Below are 17,290 nucleotides of genomic sequence, written 5' to 3' on the forward strand. Positions count from 1 at the left end.
TTCCTCCCTAATCTTTGTCCCTTTAATCAAGGTCCCACAACCTTGCAACATCTTTATAGTCCTCCAGAGTTGCCTGCCCCTTCTTCCAAAGGTGTTAAACTCTCCTTTTTTCCCCCAGAGTTCCAGCCAAAGCTTTCTGCTCAGCCAGGCCAGTCTTTTCCCCACCAATTTGCCTTTCAGTATATGAAGACGGCCTGCTCCTGTGCCTTTAAGACTACCTTCTTGAAGAATGTCCGGCCTTCCTGGACTCCTTGGCCCTTCAGAACTATCTCCCAAGGGACTCTGTCATCCAGGCTCTTAAACAAGCCAAAGTCAGCCCTCTGAAAGTCCTAGGTAACAAAGTGGTTCTGCTGAACCCCCCTCCTTACTTCTCCAAGAACTGAAAACTATCATCTCACAATCATTATGCCCGTGACATCCTCTGACCATCACACCCCCCCACCAGTCCTTTTCCTGTTTGTAAGCAGCAGGCCCAGCAGGGCTTCTCCCCTGGTTGGCACACTGGCCAGCTGTGTCAGGAAGTTCCAACACATTTACTCCAAAGAAACTCAAAACTGGCCATTCCTCAAGTGTACATCCCCCTTGTGGTTTTGCTTCTTCCTGTTACCTATATATCACATAGTCTTCAGAGCATATATCAGGGTTGCACTGCAAAAGATGTGTGAACCACAGAGGTAAAATCTAACAAACTTCATGAACTGAAGGACATGCTGAATAAAAGCAGTCCAGCAGGAGCAGAACTGGGGTTCTTCAGGGGCTTTGCTGACTGTAGCTAATGTAAAACAAAAGCATGTGTACAGAGACTGCTGACTGTTATCTTACAGTATAGCGAAATCCAAAGATATGTGGGAGGCAGTAAGAATCAGCATATATCTTCAAGACTGGAATTAAAACAGTTATGTCATAACTGTGATTTTCCAGGACTCATTTTTGTCTCTTCTGGAATGTATTGCCTCTGGATGCATCAAGTGTATCCCTGCCCATGGCAGCAGGGTTGGAACTAGATGATCTTTGAGGTCCCTTCCAAACCAAAACATTCTGTGATTCTATGATTTGTAGTGCCATAATAAGGCAGAACACACTAGTGGCTGAACTCCAGGCTAGTTTCCCTGGTTAGGCAAAGGGAATCAATAGTCAAAACACTGGTTAATTAAATTCATCCTGACATTTTTTGATTTTCATTCCTGTTAAAATACAGTAAAGATCTTTGAAAAAGAGAGAGAAACTCATAAATTAATCACAAAATGTAAGGCTGACTGAATCATGCTGACACAGAATTGCTGCTCAGTTTCAATGCTGGTCACTGAAAATTTGTTTTTCTTTTTGAAAAAAAATTTTGGTTTTCAGATTATCTGAGGAATCCAATGGTGTGCCTTAAAAACTCAAACAAAAAAATCCCAAATATACTCAAAACAAATAATAGTGAAACATTTAAAATATCAGATTTTTTTCTAGCATTGCAGGATATTTGAGCAGTATGTTGTCAACAATGTAAATAATTTTAAATATTAAAACATCAAATGACAAACAAAGCAGCAAACTTTTAAATCAAAGATCATGAGCATTATCCTTGTGAAAAGTTGAGATCATTACAAAATTATTTACTGCATAAAACCTCTTAAAGATAATTAATCACCCTACATCACTTAAATATAACTCAACCATTATTTTCAATTCCTAAAAATTAAATTAGGAACACAAAAAAATATCAAAATGAGCAGGTAATATTAAAACCATCTTTACATTAATTTCATTTTCCTGGCTGCTTTGATATAGGAAAGGAAAGTGTTTCAAACAAATACCATGCTTTTAAAGTCAGTCTATAGGAATCCTCTTCTTAAGTTGAATACTTGCATTCTTCCCAAGACAAATCACAGAAGCACATAATAGCTGGGGTTGGAAAGAACCTCTGGAGTCCATCTAGTCCAACCCCCTGCTAAAGCAGGTTCACCTAGAGCAGGTTGCACAAGATTGCATCCAGGTGGGTTTTGAATGTCTACAGAGAAGGAAATTCCATGACCTCTCTGGGCAGCCTGTTTTAGTGCTGTGTGACCCTCAAAGTAAAGCAATTCTTCCTCACATCCAGGTGGAACATCCCGTGCTGCAATTTGTGTCCATTGCCCCATGTCCTGTTGCTGGGCTCTGCTGAAAGGAGCCTGGGCCCATCCTTGTGACACTTGCCCTTAAGACATTTGTATGCATTAATAAGATCCCCTTATCTCAGTCTCCTGTTCTCCAGGCTGAACAGGCCCAGCTCCCTCAGTCTTTCCGCACAAGGGACATGCTCCATTCCTCTAATCATCTTCATAGCCCTCCACTGAACTCTCCAGTAGTTCCCTCTCCCTACTGAAACTGGGAAGCCCAGACCTGGAAACACTTCAGAGCTCTGGAAACAGCTCCCTAAAACACCAGAATTAAGTTATAGAATAGCATAGAATAAGTCACTACTTTAAAGAAAGAAAAAAACTAAAGTTAACATACCATTTAACTGATCTGGGGAGGTATCAGAAGCATACAAGAAAAAGCCTCCATTCAAATGAATTACTTCTGAGGTTCAAAAAATATTTAGAAGAAACAGTAGAAATAATAGAATACTCTAAAATTAATCATTATACTTGTTTACCATCTAAACTTGAAATATTTACCTGTATATTTAACTTAACATTTTGAAAATAATTCCAGACATTGATCTATATGAAAGAGAGTAAACACATGTCTTTGAGTTATTGGCTGCTGTTATAGAATCACAGATGAATGAACCAAACAGCTAAATACAAAATTACAGAACTTTATAAAGTACTATGTGTTTTTTTAAAATACATGCCAAATGTGGCAGGTCAATGACATCAAATTTTAAAAAAGATGAGAATATTGCTGTTTTTCCAGTACCATTTCTTGCTGTCTTGCTTTCCACAATAAAACTGACATACCTGGAGAAAATCAAGGTGAAAGAAAATGTCTGAGAATAAGTCAGTCTACTGAAGCTCAGTTACAGTATGGATTCACTCATAAGAATAACCATAAGACTTATTAAGAAGACTACTTTCTTCCATTTGTGTAATATAACTCACCAGGGGAAAAGAAAAAAAAAATCCCAAACTACTGTGACTTCAATTCATCACAGCACTACTCCTTCTGCGTTAGAATGATACTGTTCCATTGCTGTCAGTTACATTAATGTAGAGCTAAGTGAATACAAAGATGAATCATGTTATTTTTCTGTAATATATGTATGTAAAAAGGAGCTGGTATCTAAGTGATACAATTCAGTCACTCTTCTGTACTAGGAATTAATTTAAGAAGTGTGAAAGGAATTTCAGAATATAAGCAACGTTTCCAATCTGAGCCTTCTCCATCCTTTTTGTTGGAGATGGTTTATGTGAGCTTTTGATCTTCACTATGAACGTCAACTAATGTTTACTTCCTAGACTTGGGGGTTTTGTCCTCCATATGGTTCCAATTCATTGCAGATCATGCTTTGTTTCCAAAAGTCTTGAGATATTCAATCCTCACTTTTACAAAGTGAGGTCATTCTATATTGTCTTCTTGACCCTTTATCAACAGTGCAATGTTAATCCCTCCATAAGACTTTTAGTAGTATGGAGATTCTGAAAAAGTAGCAAACAAATCCAACCACAACATGCTTGCTTTTGTACGTTGAATGTCCATATTCCCTTTATTGAAGATATCTGATCTGAAAGGTGTTTTTCTTCAAGTTCCAGAAGATGACCTCTTCTGTTTCAGTCCACTTATATTAATATACTTATTTCATTTTCATCTGAGCAAGACTACATGCTCAGTCACAAACAGAAAATGAGTTATTGGGTTGATGGGGATGAGGAAAAGGAAAGACAAAAACTGCAACTTAATTTCTTTCATAAAGCCATCTTTCATGATCTCCTTCAGCTTAAAACTTTTGTTCTTGTATTTCAGGGATACGATCCAATGACAGAAATCAGGATACATTTAATGTCTTAAAACTTAATTGGATGGCCTCCTTGCTAGCTAAGTCATCTATATGTTCACAAGTTTTCCAGCACAAACTATAAAAAAATGGAATTGTGGCTCTTTAATTTAAAAATGCTGTAGTGAAAACCATTTATTGAGAAGGTGCATGAGTGTTCTGCAAAAATTTACAACAGAAATGAGGAAACACCAAAGCACCGGATAGATATGTCTCCTCCATTTGAGTATGCCTAAATGAGATTTGTATTTCAATATTTAAAAAAACTTCCTTATTTACAATGAGCCGTATCTAAAATGCTACCTTCTCCCAGAATTTAGATGCTCAGGTTTGGAATTTCAATTTTCCTGTGTTGTATTTTCTCATCTATCAAAGCATTGCACCTGTATCTCTGTTGCCTAAGTATAAGAAAAAAAAAACACAATATTTTTTGTTCCTTCCTTGAGCAGCCTCCCCATAGCCCACAGTTCTTGTTAAGCAAAATGTGGCTCTGCAGGTACAGAAGCTCAATTCTGTACAGCCTTACACAGGTTTTCCACTTCAAATAGTAAAAACAGCTACTATTTATCTTAAAAATGCCACAATGAATTTCATTCACTGAAAAAATCAGACATATATTCCAATTAAATACCTTATAAAAATGAGGGAGTGTCAAAATCCCAGAAGTAGAGTATTCCTAATGTTAAGTAGGGACTTGCCTACATGGAAAAGAGAAAAATTTGAATGTCTGATTAGCTGGCACCCATCTATCTTCAGTACAACTTAAGTACAAACTTAACTTTTATAGATACACATTCATTTTTGAATTGGGACCTGACTAACATGAGTTATTCCAGTTGTGATTCAGCTCTCAGTGACAACATTGCTTCCTGTTCTTCAGCTCTAATCTAAAACTGTCTTGCAATAGAAAACAAAATACACAGTCAAACCCAGGTCACTGAATTACTCTCCTTCTCGCTTTCTCAGAGTACCCCAATCCTGCTGTTAATGCTCATTTGGATGAACATGTTGTTAATGGATTTTTGTGTTATATGCAGAACTGATCATAGGTGCAATACGGAGAAGGTAATACATAAAAATATATTTTAAGGTTATGAACACCTTTCTCAACTATACTTTCTCAGAAGCTATATGCAGACAGCTGCTCTTTCAAGTAAGCTCATAAAACTTCCAGTTACTCTGGGAAAATTTAAACAATCATTAAGGGTGTTTCCCTTTTTTAACAACTGAGAAAAAGAAAGGCAAAAAAGCGCTCCCAGTGGCTCATATCAAGTAGGAGAATTCAGAATTAAGTATAAAATATTCTTCCAAACAAAATCAGTGAACATTCAATACTGGAAGGTTTTTTAAAACATTGCACTTACAATGATTAAAAGCAGAATGTGAAGATAATATTTATTGGAAACATTTTCATTCCTAGACAGATTATCTCTGGTCATGAAACAGTGCTGGAAAGTTAAGTTCTTTGTTTCATGAAGAGCAGTCTGTTTCAAAGCAAAATTAGTGCCTTCTCTGTCCTACTATTGACCTCGACTTTGACCTGCCTGGACCACCCTCACTAGAATGGGAGGTAATAAAGTCACCAGGCTGGCTCAGCCCTAGGTCTCAGTTAGGCAGAGACTATCAATCATGCAAAATTAAGTGTAGTGGTTTTGTGATGTAGACATTTACTAGGAACTGAACTGAGATCACCAAACACTACACATTTACATTTCCAAGGAATACTTCAACGAACATCAAGACATTAAAGTAACATTTCTGAAGTTCTTAAAAAAATATTGAATGATGCGGCAATCCAATTAAAGAAATTAGTGAGATTGTATTATATGTAAATTTAACATTTAACGTTTAAAAAAGGCTACAAATTCTGCTTTAAAACAAGTTTTATTACCCTGTATGCAATAAGGAAAGAAAACATTTACTAGAGAAATTCAGTAATTAATTATTTGTCTTTTTATAATTAAATTAACAGGAAAATTTGAAAAGAAAATTAAAAATATTATGCAAAAAGGATACTTCTAAAATACAGGTTTTCAAACATTTAAGGTTTAGATTACAAGTATGATACGGCAAAATACAGCAGAATACTCACGTGTCACCTAACATTACTCCATTCAGCTTTGATTTTTGCCCATCAGAAACTGAGAGCAAACTCTCTAGAAGTCAGGAAGTGGAAGAATGTTTTTTTTATTATCATTAATGTAGTACCTAGACATCCCTCAGTGATGCAGATCCTGTTGTGGTCAGTGCTACTTAAACTTTGAGAACTTTTCCATTTCAAAGAGTTCCACATAGAAAATAAAACTTAAAAGTGAGGAAGCTAGGGAGAGGAAATAAGGAAATGTGGTTACTTTGCAGGCACAAGGCAACAGAGTGCAGTGCCCTTGCTGTCAGATGGCATTGCCACCCCTAAGAGAGATAGTTATAAAAAATTTTGCTGTAAGAAGGCATGGTTAAGCCTGTATCTAAAGGAGTCATGCTGGCATGTCTGGATGCATCATTGTCTTCCCACATCATCAGGGCAGCAGAGGACTGGGAGAAGATTTTTGCCTTTTGAAAGTAATCTTTGGTTACACAGAATGCTTCCTTTTGCTAGCAGAGAACCTCTGACAGGTCTGCTCTGTTGGGCAGAGTTGGGGGGAAGAGGAGGAACACCATCCTGTCTCAGCATCTGGCCATAGTCTGTTTTCATACATTCATTAGTCAGGAAAACCATTCCTGGAGCTTATCTTCTCAGTCAGAAAGTCTATAAACAGATTTAAATAGATGCTGTTTCTGAAAGAAACTTTTGCACTCCCCAGAAAATAGTCTTACTATCCACCATGGGGTCATGACCCCCAGGTTGGGAATCAGCAATACTGAAGATATCCTGTGTCAGTCCCGTGTGGCTCAGCACTGCTGAAGGCTTCTGTCTTATTATCCTCACACCTCCAGCCAAGAGATGGATGAGTTCCCTAATATAGATTGGCATGCCTCATTTCACTGCTAGGTTTCCTAAATCCTATTTGCAGAGAAGTTTTGATTAGCAGAAGTGCAGAAGTGGCTCCATGTAGGAATTCCTTCTCAGGAGTGCCACCTGGGAGACGTCTCTTTCACTGTGATGATACAGAGTTTTATTAATGATGAAAATCAGGTCATTCTTTCTCTGCCCTGAAAACAACTCACTTGATCCCATGCTGTCCTGTGTAATCCTAGAAAAAACTGTTTTTCCTCAGACTCTGATTCATCTTTTAAGTTTAATAAAAAGGAAAACAATCCAGCAACCCTTCTCCAATACCTAAAATTTCCCATTTAACATTCAGGTATTCAAGCCAAAACAATAAAATTACAACACAGTTTCTTTCTTTTGAAAAAGAAGTGAGTGAGGGAAGCTGCCATTGGATTTAACAAAGCAGTGTGTGATTTGGCAGCCAAAAGGCTAATGCCATCAGGGGCTTTTCAGGCTTGTTTGCTGAGAAATCAAGATGATACCCCTTTGGCAGGCTGCCTTCCTGACAGAGTAGATGTACAAGCTTGGTCAGCTTTGTTGCACTTCTACGTTCATTCTGTATTTTGTAATGCTCTGCTGACACCAGAAAAATCATTTGATAAATTCCTAGTTTTGTTAAAACATATTCAACTCTGTTAACTCCATTGGCTGTCGATATTTTAGTATAATTATCCTGCTGGTTTTCCTTAATATTTGACCTTTTGATTAGTGCTGCTGTGACCAAGCTTATATTGAGTCAATAAAAACAACAGTAGTGGTAATAATGGTGAGAACTTAATACTACTACTTTAGTTTCCTATTAATAATTTCTGCATGTAATTTCACACATTCTTAAAAAGCAAGCCAAACCCCTAAATAGATTGATTGTACAGCCCTGCACTGCCAGCTTTGTGCTTCATAAGACAGGAAAACTCAGATCAGTGGGGGTCAATTATGTGCTTAGTTTGACTGGATAGGTCTGTCCAGATGTGACCATGTTGCAGGACTGAGAAGTAGTTTTTTCATTTATTGATGCTGATGGGAAGGAGGAAAGGAGATTAAAACACCTCCAATACCCTCTCACTAAAACTGTATCAAATCCACACTACAGACAGACTTACATCTCTCAAATTAAGGGAATAACTAACCACCTTTAAGTGGCCCAACCACTACAGGTAGATGAAGGTGCAAGTTTTCTCAACCGGTTTCAGACATCTTTCTTGACAGCAGCGTAATGCAGAGCTAGAAATCTTGGATTTCTTTCCAGCCTGTAAGTCAGAACCACCATCTCAGAGTCTTGTCTAGCCTCTACAATTAACTTTTTTCTTTCCCTCTTGGCTCCTCATCATGGTCTGTCTCCCCCACTCTCACAATACAGACATTCTTATTCAGTTTTGCTTATGTCTCCACTCTTTGTCCCAGTACTGCATAAGTAAAATAGAAAGATAAATGGGAATATATTGTGCCCTGATACATGAATGTTAAATGCATTTACTAAAGACAGGAAGTCTTGGTGTCTGAGCTAGAAACTGAATTTTTAAAACTGGGTATTTTGAAATTATACTGTATTTGAAATTAAAAGTGTACACCAAGTTTAATAGTATTTATCATGGGTAATTCTTAATTGTCCCCATATGACAGCCTAAGAAAAGCTGAAAGCACTGTCTGTTTGAGTTTGGTGGTGAGAAGGGAAAAGAATCAATGCTTTGAATTGTGTCCCTATGCCTTTTAAATCTGAATCAAAAAGTGACACATCATACAATCAATATGTTGTCTTATAAATTCTTTTATGTTTGATATTAAGTGGTAAGGAAATAAAATTATATCAATAAAGTTGATAATGTATAATTTAGATTTTAATAGTTTATTCTAGACCTGAGTCATATTCCTCTATTGTTCATATTCTCATTTGCAATTCCCAATCCTTCAGCTGTCTCCGAGCAAATGAAGCTACTAACAAGTGATTATAGATAGGTAGATCTGACTGATATGGATATGCCTTTACAGGAACATACATCTAGTTCATATGACTTCACTACAAACAACAGTAACTCTTCACAGCCCTCCCTGTTCCCCATTCACTTCAATAAGAACAAATATTATAAATAAAATTCTAGTTTATTCTGCCCTGCATTCCCTCCTCACTCTGCTCTGCTGCAGGGCCTGTGCATGTGTACAATAGAACTTAGAGGCAATGTAAACAAAGAGTAACTTTTCTTTATGATCTGTATAAGGACATTCAGTGTTTCATTGATCCAATATCATAAAATGCTTGACTTTCAAGTAGGAAGATAGAATGTGTAATTGATAGACATGCAAGTCATCAGGTGCAATTGGCAATCTTGGACTCCGGGATATCAAAGTTTAAAAAAAAATCAGGCAATCTATTTTCAAGCATTTTCTGCTTCACCACTGTTCTGTATATGGGAGTGAAAAATGTCACCCATTGCACATACCGTTTACATTCAGTGTGCTCATCAGGTCTTTCTTCTCAGGGAACAATGGCAAAAATACCACAATAGGAAACCCTCTAAAGTAAAACTACGCTCAATAACTTCAAGCTGAGATACAGCACTTTCACTGCTTTTATTTTCCCCCATGCTTAGTAATGTAATAACACTAGGCATTACAGAACTCACACATTATGGAACATGATTGAAAAGCTCTGGGTATATGAGAATTAATCTTCTTTTATCATGACAGACTAGCATATTAAAAGTGGTCCCACTTGTATAACTACTGAAAATTGCTTTTGGAATTCAGTCAAGTAAAAGAGGTTCAAAATTCTTTTCGAAAAATGCATGAGAACAGTAAATCTGAAATGTATGCAAAGTACCACAATAAAGTTATTTCAAATGTATTTTTAGTATCAGAATAGATTCTGTGGCAAAGATGTGGCAAAGAAAACGTGGTACTGCATTGCATCTAAATAGGTGGTTACCAACTTATCTAGTAAAATAAATATATGTGGCAAATGACACATACCTATTTAATGACACTTTGAGTTCATGTGAAGTTTGGCAGTGTAATAAAAGTCTTATCTCTTGCCTCCACTGTTATTGCACAGATTTAAACTGCTGTCTCAGAGGCAGTTTTACTATCTTTTTCAATCTCTCCCATAAAAGTGAGACTTGATTTGCTCAGCATGAGAACAGATCAATAAAAGCTGAGTTATACAGCAGATTAGATTACTACTTAGAGATCAAAGATGTTAAATACAAGTGGTATAGGAACAATTAGATCAAAAGTTCAGTTCAAATGTACTGTACTTGTTTGTAAGACTCAAAAGAAATACTATTCTGATGTGAAAAAATCATTGAAAAAATGTCAGGTTTATTTGTTTTATCTAGAAAAAAGAAAGACCATTATTTCTGAAAAGCCAATTACAGAATTTTTAATTTAGGGTTTGAATATTCTACATAATTTTCTCATTATTATACCACAAATCTATTCACATCTAAACTAGATTCTAAGAAGGCATTCCTATTACAAGATAATTGTGCTCAATAAAGAAGAAAGATCAATGATTTCTGAAATATCTTTGAGGTACTGGCAATATCCAGCACAAGGATCTCTAGACTTCTATATGCTTTAGGTACTCCTTTTTTGAATGAGTCTATTTTAATAGATTTTTCCCTATACTGCAAGGAGATATTAGTTTCCTTACGTGGGTAAGGTTCGCAAGCACTTAACTAATAGAGAAGTTACTGTCAGGAGCTAGGAAACAAATCCATCCATAGATCACACACACGTGCTATGGGTGGTATTAACATATATTCATGTCAACAGCTGTTTTGGATTGAACAGCTCTATTTATGTCATGGAGGTATAAAATTTGTGAAATAGCTTACATTGTTATGGTCATTTTAGTTTAAAGATTTGTCACAGTATTATATCTTAGAAATTGATTCTTTTCTTGATAAACTTACGTAATTTCAATCACACTAACACAAGGTTCATTTAGGGCAGAACAGGTCTTTTTATTTCCAGTACAGTGTAATATCATTCCTACATGAAAAATGAAAAAAGCCCGTTCTTCTTTGCTTGGGTTTCTTTGTTGATTTTTTAAAACAGTCACTAGAAGGCAGGGTCCTGGGGCCAACCTGCAGTTCCTGTTGCTATACAATTATACTGTAGATGTTTGAAAAGCAGAACTGGAGTATGATCATTATGGAGCCTTTAATATTCTTAAATATTGTGTAGGCAAACAATACTTTAATAGAAAGAAGAATTTTATAATGATCACTTTAAGATTAGGAATTTATGTATTGATTCTTTTCTATAGTAATTGTTAATCAGCTGATTGATTTATACAAACACATTTCAGTTAATATAAAAATCAGAAAATAGCACTTTCTTAGGAGGAACAAGTTTCATGATTAGTATTAGTTCATAGAATCATAGAATCATAGAATCATAGAATGGTTTGGGTAGGAAGGGACCTTAAGGATTCGAGTTCCAACCCCCTGCTATGGGCAGGGACACCTTCCACTAGACCAGGTTGCTCAAAGCCCGATCCAGCCTGGCCTTGAACACTGCCAGGGATGGGGCATCCACAGCTGCTCTGGGCAACCTGTGCCAGTGCCTCACCACCCCCACAGTAAAGAATTAATTTCTAATATATGATCAAAATCTACTCTCTTTCAGGTTAAAACTATATCCTTTGTCCTATCGCTGTAGTCCCTACTAAAAAGTCTGCCCCTATCTTTCTTATAAGCTCCTTTTAAACACTGAAAGGCCCCTATAAGGTCTCCCCAGATAACACATGCTCTTCAGTTTATGACTTAACCCATAGAAAAGACATTCCTTGGATTGCTTTGTTTGACTCCTGTGACTTACTGTTTCCCTTTCCATATTTTAGTAGGTTTTGCCTACCATTGTTCACTTTCAGAAGTATATAGGAATGAAGGCACTTAATGGACCCACTTCTAGAAAGTATCGTCTGATGTAAAGGAAAAAAAAACTTTATCACAGTCTTTCTCATATGGCAGGTGATGAATGCCAGGGCACAACTGAAAACAAAGTAATTTCTGAATGTCCTACATTTGTCTGGTTTTTAGAAACTACATTTGATTTATTTAATTCCTGTGTGTTCTCAGTTTGGCATGAATTAATCTCCTCCCCCATCCCCCCTCTCCCCAAGATGATTAATGGTTGAGATACCCCTTGAATTCTTTAACATGGTATATGTCCATTCTACTTCAGCCCTTATGGCAAGTCAAGGTCACTAAGAAAGTATTGAATACCTTCCCATGGGAAGACTGCAACCTCTCTTACAAGTACTAATCTGTCTATTGATTTTAGGGAAACAAAGAAATCATCAGAGGATGATGACAATCTCTCAGATATTGATCAGCTTTCACTATTTTTGTATTTTCAGGTAATGCTTCTAATAATAAAAATAACCTGTTTTCTAAATGCTAGCTATCATCACCCTGGTTTTGTCTGCATTCTGCTTTGACCAAGATGTGACACAGACATCAAGCTGATAAATTTGGTTGATTTCTTCCTGTTGGTAGACAAAGATTGAATGTCCATTCTGTAATTCTTAGACATGTAAGTTGTCTTGCAACAGTTGATACTGCAAATCACATGTTGCTGATGGTTGGATGCCCTAAAAAAATGGGACAGTGCTGTTTTTCAATATCTGGGCAAAACTTGGTAAGACTGAGTTTATGCTAGATTTTGAGAAAGTGCCTTGTGGCATGGTGAAGGTAATTATATATTGAAAGAGCATACTGACCATTAAGTATCTTAGGGTGAATTAAAGAATACAGCAGTATCTGAATAAGTTTTCTGCCACCTGCGTTTGTCCAGAAGCTTGTTGAATGTCCTACTGGAAATTCTTTCTCAAAGTGGCTCTTGCCATTTCTGCTTAGAATTTTTCACCTCCAGAGAACTTAAACACCCTCTATAAGAAGCAGCAGCTTCAAAGGGTGTAGAATAAGACAGTACAACACTCAGCAAATGATTGAGAGAGATAGCTTGCTGAGAGCACACAAAAATCAGTGCTTCACAAACTGCATGAGTAACCCATATTTAAGGGCTAGATAGTTCAATGAAATACGTTTCATTCCTCAATCAGGGAGGTAAACCTTTTATGTGTAGTTTTTTTATATATATATACACACACATACATAAATACATATACATTTTTATATGTATACTTTTATCACTAGCAAGATTGAACACCCAGGTTTTGGAGTGCTGTGTTCAGCTAAAGCTGCCAATTCTACCATAGACCTCCTTTCTCCAGACAGGACACATGTAGTATCAGTTCTCAATTCCATCAGTCCACAAACCAGGTGGTATCCCAGTTCTGCAAATAAATCCACTTCACAGGATTCACAAAAGAATTTTGCCTCCTGGAAGACTGGTTAGCTATTCCTGTTTTCAATAATTGGGGAATGTTATGCTCATTATAAACTTGGTTTGGCTTGACTGACCACATCACTGAAAAATAGCGAAAAAGAGTCTGTTTCCCAGAGGCAGCAGGAATAGGTGACCAGCCTGCCATTTGAACACCTGTGACAGTGAATTTTTTTATTACTAATGAAATTTTACTTACTTATTGATCAATTACGATCATTACTTTAAATCTATTTTTAATATTTATATTTTAATTGAAATAAGTAGAATTTTGTAAAAAATATTTATGATGCAAAAAAAATCACCATAGTAAATAGAAAACTAATATACACAGGCACCCACACAATACAAGTGTGTATACACTTAGATTGTAAGTAGAATGCAATGATAAGTAGAATATAAGTAGAATGCAACGACTGAGATCATCCTATTGCTCCTCTCTGTAGAAGAAATTTTCTGTTGATGTGTTTCTGGGGTTTTTTTGCCTAGGTAGAGGATAATAGCATATCACTGACTAGATAAAAGTGAGAGATGGTGGTGCTAGGTATGGTGCTAAAGAAAATACTTATTTATGTAATGACAAATTGCAAGGGAGTTATTGTCCCAAAGAAAAAGCTGGAGGCAGTGTGCTGTGGGTATCCCACCTTCCTCTACCAGAATGCTGATGCTCTTAATTGAATCCAGTGTGAAGGGAGCTGAAGACAAACAACTCTTATGTTAGAAAAGATGTCATGATATCAGTTTTCTGTAAGTCTTGTGCAAAGAAAATAGAAATGCAAACTCTCATCTACTTTGGTAATTAATTATATAACACATTGCATACACTGTATTGATAAAAGAAACTGAAACTGATGCAGCTTGTACAGAGAAATAAGAATCAAAATAGCTGTTTATGAAACATAAATTAAGTCACAAGTGTACACAAATAAGGTCATTGAATATTGAGATAATTGCCATGAAACAAAAGTTCATACTAAATGTGATATTTGCCAAATGTAGAGAATTTAGCTGTGTAATTAGAACTGACAGAAATTGACTGAACTAATTAAACTAGAGCTCCATAAGCAATTTACCTCATTAAATGTTTTACAGTTCTACATCTGCATCAAAGTTGGTTTGTGTTTAGTTTAAATAATAATGAAGGAGGGAAAATCAAGGTTAATTGGCATTCTAATAATGAGTATCTCAATTTAAATTATCTTATCTACAGAAAAGACTTCCCCTGTAAATAATTACAACATGTTATCTATTAATTCTGTAGTTTGAAGAACAGAATGAAAGCAAATTTGATAGATTACTTCAGTGTGAATTCCATCACGTGTATTGATGGAAGTATACAATCCACATTTCTTATTAACCTCTTATCACCTCAATAATTGTTATCAGTGGGAAAATCTGTTCTCATGCAATTATTTATAAAGGCAGCTGTGTGATTCTGGATAGATATTCCACTGGATGGGACAAAAATCCACTACTGTTGAATGAACATTCGATGAAAATGGTACGTCATGATTTAACCCTGGCCAGCACCCAAGAACCATGCATACTGTCTTGGTCACTCCCCCGGTGTCAGGATGGTGAAGACAATCAGAATAATAAAAGTGAGAAAACTGGTGGGCTGAGGTAAAGACAGTTCAATAAGTAAAGCAAAAGCCACACACGCAAGCAAAGCAACACAAGGAATTCATTCACCACTTCCTATCAGCAGGCAGGTGTTCAGCCATCTCCAGGGAAGCATGGCTCCATCACAGATAACGGTGACTTGGGAAGAAAAATACCATCACTTCCAGTGTCCCCCCATTCCTTCTTCTTCTCCCAACCTTATATACTCAGCGTGATGCCCCGTGGTATGGAATACCCCTCTGGCTAGTTCACATCAGCTCTCCTGGCTGCATACCTTTCCAGTTTCCTGTGCCACTCCAGCCTTCTTGCTGGCAGGACATGAAAAACTGAAAAGTCCTTGGCTTAGTATAAACCTTACTTAGCAACAACTGAAAACATCAGTATATTATCCAAAACACAGCACTGCACCAGCTAGTAAAAAAATTAACTCTATCACAGATGAAACCAGGACATTCTCCATCTCTTATTCCATACCATTTACATTATGCCACACTTTCCAACACAACCTCATTAACCACCACCACCCTTCCCATCCTTTGATATCATACACAGATATCATTCCCCTAGTCTATGAACCACTGTTTACAGAATGTCCACAAATGTCCACAAAATGTCCACCGAGTTCATTTTAGTCCATGACTTTGGGCACCATTCGTTACGGTGGTCACTCAGGACAACAGAAGTGGTGTTTTGCATGGAGTGACTGGACACCAAAGCCAGACCAGGTTGAGCCACTGCTGCACTTGCACAGCTTCTTGTAAGGTTTGTCCTCCATCAGTTCAGGTGGTTCCTGCTATAGCAATTCCTATAACATGCTACTCATTTCATGGGTTACAACAACTTAAAGGTATTTTCATTACATTCTCCCCCCTTGTACCATTTGGACCAGCCCATAGGGTTTAACATCGCAATGAAGTCATCCCCTTGCCCCTTCTCTGGCTTTGACTTTTCCACAGACTGCAGTCCCTCAGGGTTATAGCAGCTCCAAGTGGAGCCTCATCGATGAACCACAGTCTCTCCAGGGGTATGACTGCTGTGGCATAGATTTATTGCAGCCACAGTTGCTTTGAGGTTTACCTGTTCCAGCCTGGGCTTCTCCATGGGACACAATGCCTTCAGAGATATACCTCCTTCAGCATAATCACAGCCACAGTCCCTTCAGAAGTAAACCAGCTCTAGCACGGCCTTACCCTTGGCTGCAGTCCCTTCAGGGGTGCACCTGCTCTGTCATGGTATTATCCATGGCCACACTCTTTGAGGTGCTCCAGCAGGACTTCATGCACGGCCACAGATGTCTTGAGATATTCCTGCTTTGGCATGGGCTTATTCAAGGCCACAGATGATTTGGGGTGTTCTGCTCTCACATGGATTCATCCATATATCACAGTCCCTTTGACTCAAGTTCATACTGAACTTCCAGCCATCAGTATAGCACCACAGAAACAGTAGTGATGCCTTAGCCATCTTCCAGCCCAGGCGCATCACTATTGCTGTTACCAAAACGTGATCCCAGGCACAGCACAGTGAGTTGATAAACAGTGCAGTGGTACAGCAAGCAGAAAAAGCAAAAAGCAGCCACCAATAAGCACTAGACCATAGGCAAGCAAGCCCCATGGCAAGCACAGGAGCTTGGTAATTAATAGCTAAACAACAATAACTGCTATAAATCCAATCTAGTACATTCCAATCAAATCTGTCATTATCTCCAAACCTTTGAGACCCACACTGGGTGCCAAAAAGAACTATCATGTTTTAAACCCCACTAGCAACTAAGCACCGCACAGCCACTTGTTCACTCCCCCTGCATCTGCATGTGGGAGAGAACTGGAAGGCTAAGAGTGATTAAACTGGTGGGTTGAGATAAAGACAGCTTAATAGGTAAAGCAAAAGCAGCACACACAAGCCAAGCAACACAAGGAATTCATTCACCACTTCCCATAGGCAGGCAGGTATTCAGCCATCTCCAGGAAAGAAGGGCTCAATCACATGTAATGATTGCTTGGGAAGACAAATGCCATCATTTCCAACGTCCCCCCATTCCTTCTTCTTCCCCCAACTTTAGTTGCTCAGCATGACATTTTATGGTATGAAATACCCCTCTGGCTAGTTCATGTCAACTGTCCTCGCTGTGTCCCCTCCCAATTTCTTGTGTTCCTCCAGCTTTCTTGCTGTCAGGGCATAAGTACTGAAAAGTCCTTGATTCAATATAAACCTTACTTAGCAACAAGTAAAAATTTTAATACATTATCAACATTATCCTCAAACCAAATCCAAAACACAACACTGCCCCAGTTACTAAGAAAATTAACTCTATCCCAGACAAAACCAGGACACAGTAAAAGGTAAGGTTACAGATGTGCTGAAAA

The sequence above is a fragment of the Falco biarmicus genome, chromosome Z (assembly GCF_023638135.1).
Source record: "Falco biarmicus isolate bFalBia1 chromosome Z, bFalBia1.pri, whole genome shotgun sequence".
NCBI classification, from domain to species: Eukaryota; Metazoa; Chordata; class Aves; order Falconiformes; family Falconidae; genus Falco; species Falco biarmicus.